Below are 18,569 nucleotides of genomic sequence, written 5' to 3' on the forward strand. Positions count from 1 at the left end.
AAATGTCTATTTCCAGCATGAATAAATCTATTTTATTTATCTTATTTATGTTAAGATATGTATTTGTGTATAATAGCACACCATAATAAAAATGAACAACTATAACTGTGAATTGTAACATGATGACTATATCAAAAATAATATTAAAAGAAGATATAGAAAATTCAAAGGTACGTATAATGCAAGAGTCAGTTTATTTAAAGTTCAAAAATAGGCATGAAAAAAAAATATATATATATATAGTGTTTAGAAGTCAAAGCATGGGGCGCCTGGGTGGCTCAGTTGTTAAGCGTCTGCCTTCGGCTCAAGGCGTGATCCCTGCATTCTGGGATCGAGCCCCACATCAGGCTCCTCCGCTGGGAGCCTGCTTCTTCCTCTACCAATCCCTGCTTGTGTTCCCTCTCTCTCTGACTGTCTCTCTCTGTCAAATAAATAAATAAAATCTTAAAAAAAAAAAAAAAAAAGCATTGGTTTCCCTCTTGTAGAGAAATGGTGGGTGTACTAGAAAGCAAAAGGAGTGCTTCTCAAGGGTTTTGAATATTCGTAACATTCCATTAGCATGAATTTATACTTAGTATGTATCTATCATCTATGTATATGTTGTTTCACTCAGAAGGTTAAGAAAAATGTGGATTAGAATCAACATTTTGATTTCTGTTACAAAACAAGCCTTTTGTCAGAATATGATTTAATAAGATGATATGTAGCAAGTATGTCCCTCTAGATACAGTAAAAATAACCTGTATTCACAGTATCCAAAAGAGAAACGTAACTGATACTGCCTTAAGCAAAACAGTTTTAAAAGGAATAGAATAGGTGAAGGGGATTAAGAGTATACTTCTCATAATGAACACTGAGTAATGATGCATAGAATTGTTGAATCACTATGTTGTACAACTGAAATGACTATAGCATTCTATGTTAACTATACTGGAATTAAAATTTTAAAATTAATAAAAAATTTAAAAAAGGACTAACCCTTCCTTTAAGCAAATGAGCCAATGTAAGACAAAAAACAGCAAGATGTGCCTTTTTTAATGCTATGTAATTCCACTTAGGTTGCAGTTTTCATAAATTGTTAATTTTTTAAAAAGAACTTCTTATGACAAATTTAATAACAATGGGAGGTACTCATTACATATCCTAAGCATTAGAATTACCATTTCCTTTGTAAAATCTTTTTTAAAGACACTGAATTGGGAATTCTAAGGTACTTGTTGTTTCTCCGTTACAGCAGCATATTGGTTATGTGTGTAGTACAGATACCTCCATGATGCTTTGGAATAAATAAAAGTGTATGGACTTACACATTAGATAATTAAGATTATAAAACAATTATAATGAAAATAAACATGCCACATCTGAGTAAAAGGACTATGGAAAGAAACTTCTACAGCATGCCTGTATTGTCATTGGCATGTAAGATTGCTGAGTAAACCTACCCATGTATAAACCTCTAAGGTTGGGGGTTTATACATGGGCAGATTTACTCAACAATTTTATATGCCAATGACCATTCCGATATGTGGGAGATGAGAGAATAGAAATTGAATATAATAGTAATGGTGATTTGTTTTTGACCTAATCTGAAAGGATTAATGTAATTTTCACTCTATTTCCTTACCAAATCTGCTGTTTTCTCTTACATTTCTTTAATCTTCTTAAAATCAGTCTTTATTTTTCACTGGTATGTTTCAGTCTCCAGTATCTACAGTGACTATACCATGTTACAGTGAAGTATTACATTAATTAAATGAATGGTTCTAGTGATAAAGATAGAGGGAATGCACAAAGTGAGTAAACAGCTATGGCGTCTCTGTTCTCCTCTTTGACCTACAGCACTACACACTGGTTAATAATCAGAGGGAATCTTGTTAGCTTCTACTTCCCACAAAATGAGCAAATGCATGCAAGAAAGAAGAATGGATAAGGTTCAGAATGACCATAATTCAACTCTCTATTCTGTGTGTTTTACATATGTTTGCTTTCTCTCCCGCCCTCTCTCTCCCTTTCTCTATCATCCTTTGGCGTTAGTAATACACTTTTAGAAAAATTTATATTAAATACAAACATGCATGTGGGTGCACACATACCTGTGGCATAATAAGCACTGTTTTATATTTTTCCTTTTCTGTGTTATTTGCTGGGGAAACATTCATAAATGTGAAAAACAGTTAAAAATAAAAATGGAAAGCAAGCTAATTTGAACTAGAGTGGAAAAAAGTTTTTAAAAATAAGCTACAAATAATGTGGATCATTTGGAAGGCTCATGTGTTTATTTTTATAAAGAAAAGAAGGAAATTAACCACGTGTTTTACTTAGATTTTGGAAAGACAAAAATTCTTAAGAGGTCTGACTGTTTATTCAAGTTTTAAGGATCTTGGGATCATTTGTTAATGAGTTATAGAGGCCTCATTCATTTTGCAGTCAGCCAGAGAGCCATTTAGTTTTATGGTTTTCTCCCTCAAAAGCTCACGGGGCACCTTATAATTCAATTATATTATAAGTACCCCTAAGAATTTTAATTACATAAGGCAGATGAGTTTAATTCTTGAATTTCTATGAGATATACTCCAATAAACATGCATTGAAGTTTTGAGTCCTACTTTCCCCTTGAACAAAAGAAGACATATAAATGACACTGTCTTAGTTATTAAGGAAAGCAAACTGTTTTATTCTCACTCCAAGTTCCCTAAAGGACCTTTCACTCAACTGACCTCACAAAAGATAATTTGGCAATCCATTAGATACAGTATCATCTACAATATGCTAAGAAAGGGAAGTGAGAAGTCCTCAGGAAATTTCCCATTACTTCTGTAACTTTTCCCATCCTTATCCTTTCCTTAACTAAGACTATGCCATTGACTGGCTCTACAAAATCCAAGAAAGAATATTAGCAAAATAAATAGGTGACAAAATGTCCAATTGTGTTCCCATGTATTCTGTTCCCTTTTATATAAGGAACTGTATCTACCATGCAGGCTGAATTAAGCCAAACCAATAAATAAACAACTATAGGTTTATTTTTTTTTCCCTAGTTTGCTTGACAGAGCACTAGTCCTAAGGGATGCTATCAAAATAAAGCTTAAATAAATTTTGGAAAAACTCTGTTCTATACATATATATTTCAAAGTCTTATAATGAAAATTAATGTATTAAGAGTTCTGAGAAGTATTGCAATGATGAAATCTGTTTAGCTCTTAAACATCAAAACCATTGGCCAGAGAGCTCTATTCTCCAAGTCCTTGCTATCTGCTTATACCAGTATTTTGCAGAATATACCTTGAGAACTTTTCTTTGGTGTGAACAATAAATATGTTTGGGAAAACTGTATGCCAAGCTAAATTTTTTACTTAACTCCTATTCTTGATGAGATTGTAAAGATCATAGTTTCAATAATCTCTAAATATATGCTTGATACCTTTAGGATTTGGCCTGTAGTTTTCTTGTCCCAGAGAACATCTTGACTATAAAATGTTTATAAACAACTGATAATTTAATAAGTTAACATCTGAAGTAACACATTCCTTTTCTTTCAAACACAGGTATTTGCAGTAATTTGTCAAAGACATTTTAAAAATATGGTAAATTAGTTCTTGTTTGCCTGCATTAACTGATTTAGTCATTCACTGCATATAGTTAGCCACTGTGGCATGCATGGAAATGAAATAATACTAAATGTAATAATAATTAGTAATTAACACTTATTAAGTACTTTCTATTTATTTCACATGTGTTATCTCAGTTCATTCCAAATAGTGCCCTATGAGGGGGAACTATTGTTGTTCCCTTTTTCTAATATTAAAAACAGCAACACTAATTGAAAGACTAAGGAATTTGCCCAATATCACATCAGTATTAAAATATATAGCTGAGATTTGACCCTTGGCCATCTTGTCCCAGATTCTGTGCTCTGTACTATGTAACTATACTATGCAATAGAATGAGTAATACAGAGATGAATAAGATAGGTTTTTGGACGTTTAAGATCCACTGAAAAAGCCGTTCCTACAAACAGATATGGGAAAACAAGTGGTCAATGACAATAAAAGTGAAATGAGAGAAATAAAAAGAAATGAACATATATGAGTCAAAGGGAAAAGTGAGATGTTCAGTGTTAGATATGACTAGCTACAGTGGCAGGGGTCATCTGGGTGAAGATAATAAGGAAAGAATTGATAATCCTCACAATAGTTCCAGAAAGAGGTTAGCATGAAAATATAACTATGAAGTTGTCAGAGGGCATGCCTGGATGGCTCATTTGGTTGAACATTCTCTCTTGATTTCGGCTCATGTGCTGATCTCATGGATAGTGGGATCAAGCCCCTATCGGGCTCTGCGCTCACCGCGGAGTCTGCTTGGGATATCTGCCTTCCCTTCACACGTGTGCAAGTTCTCTCTCTTGCTCTCTTTCAAATAAATAAATAAATAAATAAATAAATCTTAAAAAAAAAAAAAAGAAGTCAGGATATAAGTTGAAATCAAAGGAATCAAATAAAGCAAGAAGATAATGTGAATCTGGATAAATCCTGGTTAATATTAGCAATTAGCCTGTGATATTAAGGAGTAGTAGATGTTTTTCATGCTAAAGTTCTCAGTGAACAGGAAACATTAATCCATTTAAACTGCTCATTTCATAGTGTGGCTAAATTATATGGGGAGCAATATAAATAATAAGATAAGTATATATTTTAAAAATCTATAATGAATCTGGCATGCATTTTTGTTTAATTCAATTCACTTTGACAAATGTAACTTGTAAAAGAAAGGAGTAGAATTTCTTATCAATGGAAGACTATTTATAATTTGGTCCTCTTTGTTAAGAATCAGAGCAGGCACAATGAAGTTGTCATCTGTGAGTGGTCAAGGGGTAACTGCCAGAGTGAAGAGAATTACATTCTCTGGGCTCTAAACACCAGTACAGTTTCTGTATAAAAGACTTTTATTGCGGTGCAGGGTAGTTTCATGAGCAACGGTAATGAAAGTCACATTTTACCATAAAAGGCAATATAGATTCAAACTTTTTCTTAACATTTCCTATTAACTTTACAAAAATAAACATTTTTTTTTTTAATTAGCAAGCATTTGAAGCTAAAAATATGCTTTGGAAGTTAATTTTATTATCGCTCAAGTTTTGAGTTAAGCTTTTTCTCTACTCTTACTTTCAACTCCATCTACAAACTGGCATTTGTACATTTGAGTGTGCTTATGTGTATGTGGGAGGGCAGGCTGTGGATGTGTAACACTCATCTGGCAATTTTTCTGAGTACATAGCCTCCTAGATCTAGACATCAATATAGTTTCATTTTATGTCTTTGAGTAAGTGACCTTTCCATTTCCTGAAGTATAATATTGCCTGTTCAATTCCAGTTCTTTAGATTTTCTCTAAATTGTGTACTTCCTCCACTGAAGAATGTAAATGTACACATTTATTGAAAGCTCTATCTGTTATTATTTGGGCAAAAGCAACACTTTCAGTGCACTTTTTTGTTTGTTTCAGGGATAACTCTGCCCTCCTCCACATACCAAGTTAATTATTGCATGCTCAATTACCCTGCCTTTCATGGGTATTGTTTTGTTTCCAGTATTTCTAGAGTATTACTCAATTGTTGAATTTTAAAATAGCATTCTAGCCTGTTTTCTGTATTGCTGATTCTAACCATCTAGTTTGCACTGTCCCCATCTTACTGTCCATTGTGTTACTACCTGCAGCATCTATTTATAGAATGCTATGCTTTGTTCGCATTTGTACTTTTTTCCAACTTAGCCAAATAAAAATCAAATCCAGTGACCTACACCAGATAGGAGTGATAGTGAGAAAAATAATGTTCTAAAGCATGGTTGTATTAATAGTAGTAGTTCTTTGGACAGCTGTGTGAAAAGATGAGTGTGTGGTGTGTGACTGTAAGTTCATGCTGTGGATAAGGATATGGCATTCTTCTTAGGTAGTGTCTGAGAGCTGTGAGCTTATGTGAACCTGAAAAAAATTTTAAAAAGATACCTTTATGAGAATAAAAAGGAGAGAACTACTATAGTAATATGGGTTCAGTCTATTTCACCATTTCCTCTAATACCTTGAAAATTAGTATTTAGAAAAGAAAACAAGGAACAGATAACAAAAGGCAAATTGTCACTGGGAGGTATTTTTGTTCAATGAAGATATATCTTCTTAACAGTTCGAGAGTGGAAAAAAATTAGATTACTTCACATGGAAATAGAATATTAGAAGATATACTCAGTAGTTTGTGATTACTGAATTGCCAATGTCTGTAAACAATCTGTTTCACAGTAAATTAGGCTTTGGCAGGTGGACCAACTCTTTTAGTATGTAGGAAACCAGAGAGAAAATACTGAATGACTCAGGTTAAAAACTTCTTTTTTAGAATCAGATTATCTTTTAGGGAGTTGGCAAATTAGCTTGTTCAACTATGTAGTTATATAAGTGAAAAAACTGAGGCCCACGGGGATAAATGGATAGATTGGTCCTAAATGACAACAGCCAGTTTCATAACTCTTAGATCAGGGAAGGTTTTGGTATGCTGGGCTTTTGCCTGTTTGTTTTTCCGAGGCCCTGGGCCTACATAACACAACAAATAGGTTTTTAAAACCCTTAAACTGAAGAGTGGATTCCACTGGATTGGGGAATTCATCATTCCACTAAAGTGATGGAAAAGAAATATTTCCTTTTCCCCAGCATGTGGGAGATGGATTGGAGAGGATAGTGAAGGAGGGAAGAGCTGTTTTAGCGTCAGACTGGATTCATTCTCCACTGAAGACCTAAAACACAAAGGGAATTTGCTGCACTGGATTCAGCATAAAATTTGGTCAGAGAAGAACCCTGCTGGACACTAAATTTTTGAAACCTTTCAGACATCAGCATGACTTCTGCTTCATAGAATCTGTAGATATTGAGCAGCTTTTTGAAAGTTTTTTTTGCTTTTTTTTTTTTTTTTTAAGATCATGGTGTTATAAACCTGTGCAGGACTGTATTTCACAAAAGGTGGGTCTCTTACTGTGCAAAGAAAGACATCTTGCTGTGTGAGCCTCCTTATAGCAGCATTTCAATTTTGAAGCAATCTGTGAGCTATGTTATTGTAGGATTTCCTTATTTCTCACAAATTACCTAATTTAAACCAGTCAGTAACACAAAATAATTTACTTGGCATAAAGGAATAAAATATAAATATATATTTTTATGCATTGGTAGAAAGTAGTCATGTTTATTTTCGATGAGATTGCAGATAATATCTTGTGTGAAAGATTGCTAAAGTCTGAGAACCCTACAGTGACAGACCTTTATTTATTTTTGGAATAGAACTTGACAAGCTTTAACAGTCTTCTATGAACTGAATTAATTTTTTATACTGTAGTACCATTTTTTTGCCAAAGCAATTGCTTGACATTACAAAAGACTTATTTATTTACAGAAATGGTTTTGTGTGGGAAAAATGAAATTATCCTATCTTTTCTGAGAATATGTGAGGTTTCTGCATTTTTTTAAACAACATTCTCCAAAGTTTGGGAATTTAATATGATTATAGCTATAACTCTTAATAATCAATAAATACTCTTTAAAGGAGGAATAACTCCCCATTCCATTACATAGGTATGGAATAAGAACATAATCTGCAACTTGGAATTTAAGGATAAAAGTAATAGTACTTGCTTTAGGCAAATACTATTGAATACTGAGGGAACTGATGGCCAAGTTACCATAAAAGAATGAAATTACATATATACATTGATTAATACTAAAATAAAAATATTCCTGTGATTTTTAATAACCAACTAGACTTAAGATAAAGCAATAAATTATACAACTCATCTTCTTAGTTATTTATATTTATACAGTGTAATTTGTTTTAGAGCTCTAGTCAACTCTATAGAATTATGGTCAGTGGGGGTTCCAATTCAGAGTTCTATTGCTGTACGAATGCCTTGTTTATAGAATTCAAAGGCCAATTCCAGTCCATTTCTTTTCCCAAGCGCCTGTTTCTTTTCCAGCCTTTTCCTCAAGATTTCCAGAGGTACCTGGATTCTTAAGGAGGAGATGGGTAGAAAACAGATGTCCATATGTTCTAGAAGACTTGTTCACTGGATAATTGTCAATGACTATAATTAGGCCTGTCTGCAAAGGAGAGGATTCCATATAGTGGACAGTGCTCTAAAAAATTTAAAATGTGGATTAGATAGCTTACCCTGACCTGGTTCTCCTGATTTGTGTGTAGAGAGAATGACCCATATGATGAGTTTCTGCTATGACATAGGTACTTATGAGGATGGTTGTCCACAGAATGGTGCTGCTCTTCTCTGGGCCCTACACATTGACAGTTTATAGTTCATACTGTCAGGAAATAGAGGAAAAAATCACATGCCTTGGAGAACATCAAGTGATAAGTCAGCATTGATTCTGTAAGTATAGTGTGCTGACCTCCAAGCCTATTTCTTTATTTAAAAAATTGTATTTTTAAAAATTATGCAAAAAGATAATATAAAAGGTGAACAATTCCTTCTCCACTACAGAAACAGTTCCACTATGATAACTATTAAGACCTGAATCACAGTACATAGGCCATAATAGTACAAAGATGATTGATACGTGTGAAGAGAAATTTAAGCCAATTATCTATGATCCCTCTTTACTAGCTTTAAAAATTTTTTTTGTTCTACTTGAATAGGTTCTAATTTTATACAATCTTTATTTGCTTAGTTAATTACTTTTGCTTCTAAAGTTACTTCTCAAGAAATTACTAGCAGTTTGGAAACCATGCTGTTCAGAATTGTTTTGACATATGTGGGTAGAAAAAAATGATGCTGAAAATATCAAACAAATGCCTTTGGTTTGGAACATTCATCCTTAAACATCTGTTAATACAATTGGTATTGCAACAGAATGCAAACAAATTCCTCACTTTTGAACCCCACTAGGTTTGAAACATGTAAGATTTATACTGAGTCAAATGAGCTTTGCTTTTGATTCTAAAGAATGTTTTGCCTAGGCTCACCAATAGCCCACCTGAAACCAATAGACCTCACTTCTCAAAATCACATGCCGGATTTATGATCTCAAAAACGTGCTGTTTGTCTTATACTCGAATTCAGCATTATAGTCTTTCATTCTGACCGCCTCAAATGATAGCTTTTAAAAATTGTAAGTACTATTAGTCCTTACACATTCCTAAAGAACCATTATCTCAGTTGAGCTCTTTGGAAAAGAACTACAATATATTTACTGACTTTTAACTCTTATAAGTTGTGTTTTTGCCCTACTATAGCTGCAGACTAATTGTCCTCTTTTACTTTTTATTTTTTCACTTCTTACACAGGGTTTTAGAAGATACGTTTTCCTTTTGCTGAGGAAATATACAGAGTAAATTTCCATCCAGGTTTGTTTCCCCCCCCAAAATCTCCTCTAAAGCTATACCAAAACCAGAAGCATGAGCTTTGGATTCACCCATGACCCCAGCATTCTCAGCAGGTATGTTCAGGGCCGGGGGTGCTGTGAAACTAGTAGGCAGGACTGGAAAGACAATATCTCCCCTGTTGTAGTCACAGGGCAGCTGCCAGGAGCACAGTATTCAATTGTGTTGAGTTAGCCTCTGATAAAACCCTAAAATGCTACCAGTTCTGAAAGTTTCTTGAAGCATTTTATTGTATGATTTCATTATCTTGCTGAAAGCAGAAAGCATATACTATGTTTTAAATAGTGATAATAGATGTTGTCCTTGAGTTTCATTAAAAGACCATCATAACATATGAATAGAGCCATATACCCATAAGGGCACTTCTGTCAAAGTCCTGGTAATATAATGTCTAGGTAATTTAAAGAGACTTTGCTTTACTGGTAATGTCACAAGGCTGTAATGATAATTAAATAAAATACTCAATAATCTACTATACTATTTACAATCTCAACATTTAGATTTAATCCAGGTTTCCATTTTTCATACGTGAATTTAAGCAAGTCTATTAAAGTAATCTAATAAACACTAAAGTCATTCAAATCACAAGAAATAAATAAAAGTCATTCAAATCACATGAAATTCAATATCATCTGTCATATTCAATATTATATACTTGTAATCTCTGAGACATTCTACATTGTTTTGCTTTTAAAGTTTATATTAGTATGTGAACACATTGTTTTACAGTGACATATAAACAATGCATAGTTACAATGCATAGAATGCATAGTTACAATGCATAGAATGCATAGTTAGGATTTGTTACAGTACTTCTAACGAATTCATTTTGTGTTTATTTGTTTATATATTTGCTCATTTGAAAGTAAGGTCCATGAAAGTAACTATGTGATTATTCATTGCTGCATTCAGTGTCATTTCCAAGCTTGGTAGAGTATCTGAAATGTAACCAACAGATTCAATAAAAATCTTAATAAATATAATAGTCATTATACTGCTATGCTGTGAGATACTTAGGTAATTTATAAGTAGGAATTTGGTTGTTTCTAAAGTGTTAGTTTTAAAAACATTATTTTCATAGAACATATTGAATTATACAGAATATAAGTATTTAATTTTTTTTTCAAATATTGATGTTTTTTGGTAAAATAAAACATATTTTCATATCTAACAAAGTATCCCTTTATGCTCAGAAATTGCTAAACATTACCTTAACTTCATCCATTTAATCTTTCTAAATTTACTATCTTTTGCAATACTTCCTTCAATTGTTCAAATTTAAATTTCTCTTAATTTCTGAACACAAAAAAATATATTGTTTCATTTCATGTTATTAATGTATGGTTGTATGCACGTGTGTATATATGTATATGCTTGGGCAATTTGCTTCTCATGTTTGACAGAATTATATTAAATATCTGCTTCAACTTGTTTATTATTGTGCATAAGTTATTATAATCACCATTTTAACATGACATTTTTCATTCAATTTACTTAGTAAATCTGTAGATATATAATTTTCTTTAAAACACATACCAATATTTATAAGTTATGTAGAAGTGAAGGTATAAACAAAATAAGAGTATTAACCAACTTTGCCTGCAGAAACAACTTGCAGTATTAAGTAATATTATTTGTAAATGTGATAAAGTTCATGTTCAGTGTTATAGAATATTATTTTGATTACTTTTCCTAAGACTATTCAAAAATCCACCCTGTTCCAGTCCTCTATTTATACTTTCACCTCCCACATAACTTTCTGTTTTTCTGAGAAGCATTTGATTGGAAAGATGGTTATTTATCTTTCAGAAGAATTTGCTCATAAGAACATACAGCAACAATATAGTGTATGTGGAAAGCACATCATTTCCTAAAAGTATAAAAAGTTATTTAAAAAAAGTATATTGGGATTTTTATTTTTGCTGATTGACTAGGAATACAAATATTTTTAAATTAGTGTTTAAATTTATTTTTTAAACATATCTCTTCATTATATGGGTAATTATTAAAGATAATAATATAATTAAAGTCAACCTTTTAATCCAAATTTTAAAAATAGCTACCATTTGAAAGAAAAGAGGACATAATGATAAGCATATATATCTATTAGTTGTGTATTCGGTTACTTTCTTTGTAGACATTTAAAGTTTATATTAGTAGAAAGTTGTAACAATCGCATTATTTTTAAGACCCAATAATTGCCTGTCTAAATAATAAATCCTGATTTATGCATTTAAATTTTATATAATCTCTTGAATTAGTATAATTTTCCAGTCTTTCTTGTTAAGTGCCCAATAACCATATATATTATTTACATGTTTCTCACCCAGTGTGGTGACCCATTGAAATGATACAAGTAATTTTTCACCAAATTATCAATAATCAAAGTACATAAATGATTTTATACATTGTAGCATTCCATTAAAATTACTAATTCTCACTTCCACTTTCAGTCTCCTTGTTCATTTTAGAAGAGGAGGATAACATCAAGTTCCTTCATTCATGAAGAACATGTTGGAAACACTTGTTTCATATATTCCAAATGAGTGTGTTACCTGTTATGTATCATAGGTGAAAAATATTTTAATGCCTGAACCATTGATAATAGGCAATCAGTCTGACTGATCATGTATCATTAAAGCACATAAAGAGCTGACTTAGTGTGGCCCAAGGACATTTTGTGGACTCAGTGATGTCATCAGCAAACAATTGCCACTTGGACACTTGGATTATGAAGTGCCTTGTTTTATGCAATCCAGTCCTAAAGGAGAGAACTATAAGCTTGACATAGCCTTTTATAGCCCCATAAAGTCTGAGGATTTGGGGAGAAAGATTTGGTGGCCATTTTGTATCATGTCTAGTTATACAGAGTGCCGGAGCTGAAGAGTGTAAGTGGAGTGGAGAAGATACAATTTGGCATAGAATGAGCTCTGATATATGGAAAAACAGAAGTATAGGGTTGTGGGGGAGGAGAACCAGAGAGTGATGATTGATTGCATTTAAGCAGGGGCAAGATAAGCAAGAATCACAGGAACTCCAGAGACAGGATTTTCCTTGATGGACTAGGGAGGTGCAGAGGGAGGAGGGAGACAGAGTTGTGATTTTGGTACTTGTGAGAAGGAGCATCAACACATTTAAGATGGAGAATAAAATGTGGAAAACATCTGGATACTGATGTGGAGATGTTGAAATAACTAATGCTGAAAATGCATTACCTCTGAGATTATTTGATATGAAATAATGGAATTCCTTCTTGTTTAAATCACTTTTAGTTGCATTTTCTGTGATGTGCAAACCCAAAGTAGTTAATTGCAAGTTTAGGTCCTACCTTTGTAAAGCAATAAGCACTTTTAGGAAAAACACCAAAGTGATTAAGTCTTTCAAATATATTTTACTCTTGCTTAATTATTCTTAAAAAGAGATAAGGTTCTTTTACAGGAAAAAAAAAAAAGTATGGGTTTTTTTCAGCATATGTCTGTGCATTTATAGGCATACGAAACAGTCATCTACTCAAAAAGATAAAACTTAAAATATTGGGTAGCCAATAAAAAATTATCAGGCATGCAAAAAAAGTAGTAATATATAACCCATAATAATGAAAAAATCATTCAAACAAAATTGACCCACAGATGCAGCAGATTATAGAACTAGTAAGTAAGGGTAGTAAAAGATATATTATAACTGTAGCCCATATGCCGAAGAAAATGGAGGAAGAAATGGACATGTAGGATAGAGACACGAAAGATATAAAAATGATCCAAACTGAACTTCTAGAGAAAGAAACTGCAGTGACTGAAATGAAAAATATACTGGATGGGATTAACGGATTAGACATTGAAGAATGAAAGATTAGCGAATTAGGAGACAAAATAATAGTCATACAAAATAAAACACACAGAAAAGAAAAAAGGAAAAAAAATGAATAACGCCATGAGTGAACTGGGAGATGAAGTCAGATCCCATTGGAGTCTTGAAGGAAAACAGAAAGGGGGAGGTACACAGATAAAAAGTTGAAGAAATAGGAGCTAATATCTTTTTTTCAAATTTGATGACCATTGTGAATGTACATGCCAAAGAAGCTAAAGAAGCACAAGCACAAGAAGCATAAAGAAAACCACCCCAAAGCACATCACACTAAAATTGCTCAACAACAGTAAAAAGTAGGAAATGGTAATGCATCCAGAGGAAAAAGACATGTTGCGTACAGAAAAAAAAAAAAAAAAATGAGAGCAGACACAATACAAAAACACAGTGGAAAATGATTTTGAAGTCGTAAAGGGGAAAAAAAAATGTTCTGCCTAGAATTCTTTATCCAGAAAAAAATATATTTCAAAAATAAAAGTGAAATAAAGATCTTTTTCAGACATATAAAGCTAAAAGAATATATCACCGCAGCAGAACTGCACTATGATGAGTGCTAGAAGAAGTTCTTCAAGTAGAAGGAACATGGTACCAGATGGAAATCTGGTTCAAAACCAAAGAATGATGAACACCGGAAAGTGTAACTTCATGGATAAATGCAAAGATTTTTAAAATTATCATTTAAACTTCTTTAAATGATAATTAACTGTCTAAAGCAGAAATAGTGAAACTACCATGGGGGGTTATGTAGATGTAAAATGTGTGACAGCAATAGCACACAGGTCAGAAAGGAAGAAATCCACGATATACTGTTATAATTCTCTTTCTTCAAATGATATATTATTTCTTGATAAATAGAACTTGAAATTATATTTTATTTATTGATAAATGGTGATAAGTGAAAAATGCACACTTGAACCCTAAATTAAAACTGTAAATACCAAAACAGATTTAAAATCAATATATTAGTTTTCACTTGCTGAATAACAGATTACCACAAACCTAGTATCTTTAAATAATATGTACCTATTATCTCACTCTATTATCAAACTTCCTTGGGTAAGGAGTCCAGGAATGTTTTTGCTGGGTCCTCTACACAGGGTTCCACAAAGCTGTATTAGAGGTATAATCCAAGGCTACATTCTCATCTGAGGCCCAAGGTCCTCTTTCAAGATCATGTGGGGGTTATAAGGATTAATTTCCTTTCAACTACAGAACTCATGGCAAACTTGCTTTTTCAAAGCTGGCGGGAGAGCTTTTCTCTGACCTCTACACCATCTTTTAAAAGAGTGCATTTGATTAGGTCAGGCCTATCCAGGAGGAGTTCCCTTTGAGTTCCTCAAAGTCAACTGTTTAGCAGAACTTTAACTACAAATATAGAGTTCTTTCACATGTTCCATATAATGTATTATAATCATTGGAGTAATATATTCACAAGTCTGGTGTGTACTAAAGGGGTGGGAGGAAAGGGAGTGTCATATAAGGACATAGTTCATTGGGTGTCATCTAAGATTTGTGCCTACCACAGATAATAAGACAATAAAAGAAATAAAATGGAAACATAAAAATAATTAATATAAAAGAAGGTGAAAGCAAGATAAGAAAAAAGGGACAAATGAAAAACACCAAGACAGTAAATTTAAACCCAGTCATACAAGTAGCCACGTAAGTGTAAATTAAAAGCAGCGATTATCAGATTGTATATAAGAGCAAGACCCAAGTATATGCTGCCTACAATAAAAACACTTTAAATATAAATATACAAATAGAGTAGGGATAAAAGCAAAGAAAAAGTATACCATGCTGATGCTAATGATGAGTAGGAGTGGCTATATTAATATCAGCCAAAATAATTTTCATGGTAAAGAATATCGTCACAGATAGAATGATTTTTAATGAAAAATTTGTCAGTTCATCAGGATAAAAGAAGAATGCTAAACATTTTTGTATATCGTAGCACATTTACTATATATATATATGGTAGTATATATAGTATATATATATACTATATATATATATCATAGCACATTTACTATATATATATATCATAGCACATTTACTATATATATAGTAATATATATTATATATATAGTATATATATATATACAGTATATATACTGTATATATATACTATAATATATATACTGTATATATATATACTGTATATATATTAGTATATATATATATATATATATATTAGTATATATATATATATATATAGTATATTTGTGTGTGTGTGTATCTATATCTATATATCTCTGGTAAACCTGTGAAGAGAAACAGATAAATTACATCTGAGCCAAGGATTTCAATACATCTCTCAATAATGATACAGGGGACTGACAGAAAATTAGTGAGGTTATAGAAAACTTGAATAAAACAATTACTTTGTTTTAATTGACATTTATACAATGGTACACTCAATAGCAACGGAATATATATACTTCGTAAAGCACATAGAATATTTTCCAAGGTAGAAAAATATTCTGGAGTATAAAGCAATTTAAGAGAATTCAAGTCATTCATACATAATGTAACCTGACTTCAATGGAGTTAAATTGGAAATCAGTAATGCAAAAATATCTGGAAAATGCCAATATATTTAAAAAGTAGAAACACTCCAAATAACCCATGTATTAAAAGAAATCAAAAGAAAAATTAGGAGAAATAGATAAAACTGAAAGAAAATAAAAACAAAATATTCTGAAAATTGTGGAATCCAGCTAAAGCGGTATTTAGATTTAAATATATAACACTAAGGACATACAATAGAAAGAAAAAAAAAATATTTCAAATAAGTGACTTGAACTTTGGTGCCCACTCTAAGGAACTAAACAAGGGACAGGTTTTCCGGTTCAGCATGTAGTTGTTTCTTACGAGTAAAATGCTTCCACAAGTAAAATGCTAAAGAAATGGAAAAGTGAACAAATCTTAGATTCTTAAGAGAAATGAAGTCACAAGGAAGCCACTGCTCCCCTGTCTTAGAAAAACAGACAAGTGGATACATAGAATCACAACATGCTGGAGCAGCAACATCCGCAGGAACTAATGACCAGTGGGAAACCTGAACTGTAATCAGCAAATTACTGGAGACTCTGTGTGGACAACTCTTGAGAGTTAAAAAACCTCAGGGGGACCCAATCATAGAGGGGCCCCATGCTTTGTGAATTTTACCTCTAAGAGCTCAGCCTGTTTCTCACAATAAATACTGGCATACCTCAGAAATATTGCTCTGAGGTTCAGCTCAAGACCACTGCAATGAAGTAAAGGTAACAAAAAGCAAGTCAAATGAGTTTTTTGGTTTCCTAGTACATATAAAATGTATGTTTACACTGTACTATAGTCTACTAAGCATTCAATAGCTTTGTAACTAAAAAAAAATACATGCTTTAATTTTAAAATATTCTATTGTTAGAAATGCTGTCATCTGAGCTTTCAGCAAACGTAATCACTGATTGCAAATAACCATAACAAATACAATAATAAAACCTTTATGTGTTATGAGAACTACCAAATTGTGACACAGAAATACAAAGTAAGCAAATGCTGTTGGAAAAATAGCACTGATAAACTTTCTTGACACAGGATTACATTTTAATTTGGAAAAAAAATGCAGTGTCTGTGAAGCACAATAAAGTGAAAGGTAATAATACAAGGTATGCCTATGTTGGAGAAAAATAGCCTCCTGTGTACATCAGGAGGAAGGGAACAGGAATCATTTTGAAATAAGCCAGAGGACTCTGTTCTTCCTAATAAGAAATTTCCTCAGGAAAAACTAGTTAACCAGACACTAATCTCCTAGAGTTTCATCAAAGCCTAATTCATCTGGAAAAAGGGAAACATCCAACTCCAATACACTTTAGCAATTCAGTATCACCTAAGGAGGAATGGGGGGTGGAGAGACTGAGAAACACATGCAAAACTCATAGTTCAGAGGCATAGACTAACTAAAAAGACTGAAACCTAATTATAGGATTATAATATACTACCCTGCCCCCCACACTTTTCATCACATTACTAAAGGCCTATTGGTACTAGTTTCTTTTAACCAGTACATCATGTCTGTCTATCATTAAAAAAAAAAAAAAAAAAAAAAATTACAAGGCATACTAGCAGGCAAAGCAAACAAAAATAAAACAATTTAAAGAGACAGAGCAAGAATCAAAACTAGACCTGGCAGGGGTGTTGGAATTATCAGACAGGGAGTTTAAAACAAGTATGACTGATATGCTGAGAGCTCTAACAGATAAAGTAGATGAGAGAAAAAAAAAAAAAAATTGCCACCCCAGAATTGTGTACTCTGTGAAATTATGTTCTAAAGTGAAGAGAGATGGAAAGACTTTATCAGAAAAAAAAAAAAAAAAAGAAGGAATTTGTTACCAGTAAACTTGCTTTGCAAGAAATGTTAAAGGATTTGAATTGCAGGGAAGAGAAAATAGAATCATATAAAATGCTCAGTTAAAACCACAAAAGGCAGAAAAATGGTGTGATACAAAAATAGGAGCAAAGAGCATGAGCAACAAAGAGAAGAAAGTAGATAGATACTACTCCAAATATACAATAATCACTCTGAAGATCATCGATCTAAATGCACCAAGTCACCAATTAAAAGGCAGACACTGTCAGAGTGGATCAAAAAACAACACCCAACCCTATCTTGTCTATAAGAAACCCACTTTAAGTATAAAAACGGACATAGATTTAAAGTAAATGAATGGAGAAAGAAATATCGTGCTAATAACATTCAAAGGAGCAACTATGATTTTTATTTTATTTTTTTAAATATTTTATTTTTAATTAATCTCTACATCCAGTGTGGGGCTTGAACTTAAAACCCTGATATCAAGAGTCGCAAGCTCTACCAACTAAGTCAGCCAGGCACCCAAACTATATAAATTTTAAGCAGGACAAATTTCAAAGCATAGAAAGTTATCAGAAACAGAGAGGAGTATTATATAATAATAAAAGAGTGAATTCTTAAGTTCACAAGAACATACACCAAGACTGACCACATTCTGGCACATACAGTGTCTGCTCTCAGATCACGATGGAATTAAACCAGCAATCAATAACAGATAGCTCAAAAAACCCTCAATACATGGTGAGTAGATGACAAACTTCTAAATAACAAAAGGGTAAAAGAAGAAATCTCAAGAGAGATTGAAAACTACATTGAACTACTGAAAATAAAAGCACAGCTTGCCAAAATGTGTGGAATACAGCAAAAGCAGTGCTTAGAAGAAAATTTATAGCATAGTATGCAGATATTAAAGAAGAAATATCAAA

General features: G+C 32.5%; 1 long non-coding RNA gene across 1 annotated transcript in view; it reads left to right on the forward strand.

Moving 5' to 3' along the window:
• The window catches only part of LOC148110051 (uncharacterized), a 161,464-nt gene that overhangs the window by 137,529 nt on the left and 5,366 nt on the right, over positions 1 to 18,569 (forward strand). Inside the window, exon 3 of the long non-coding RNA XR_015724319.1 lies at positions 9,327 to 9,478. This is a non-coding gene — a long non-coding RNA (uncharacterized LOC148110051). The remainder of the gene's footprint in view (positions 1 to 9,326; positions 9,479 to 18,569) is intronic.

The sequence above is a fragment of the Ursus americanus genome, chromosome 5 (genome assembly GCF_024610735.1).
Source record: "Ursus americanus isolate L20-20 chromosome 5, mUrsAme1.1.p, whole genome shotgun sequence".
NCBI lineage: Eukaryota > Metazoa > Chordata > Mammalia > Carnivora > Ursidae > Ursus > Ursus americanus.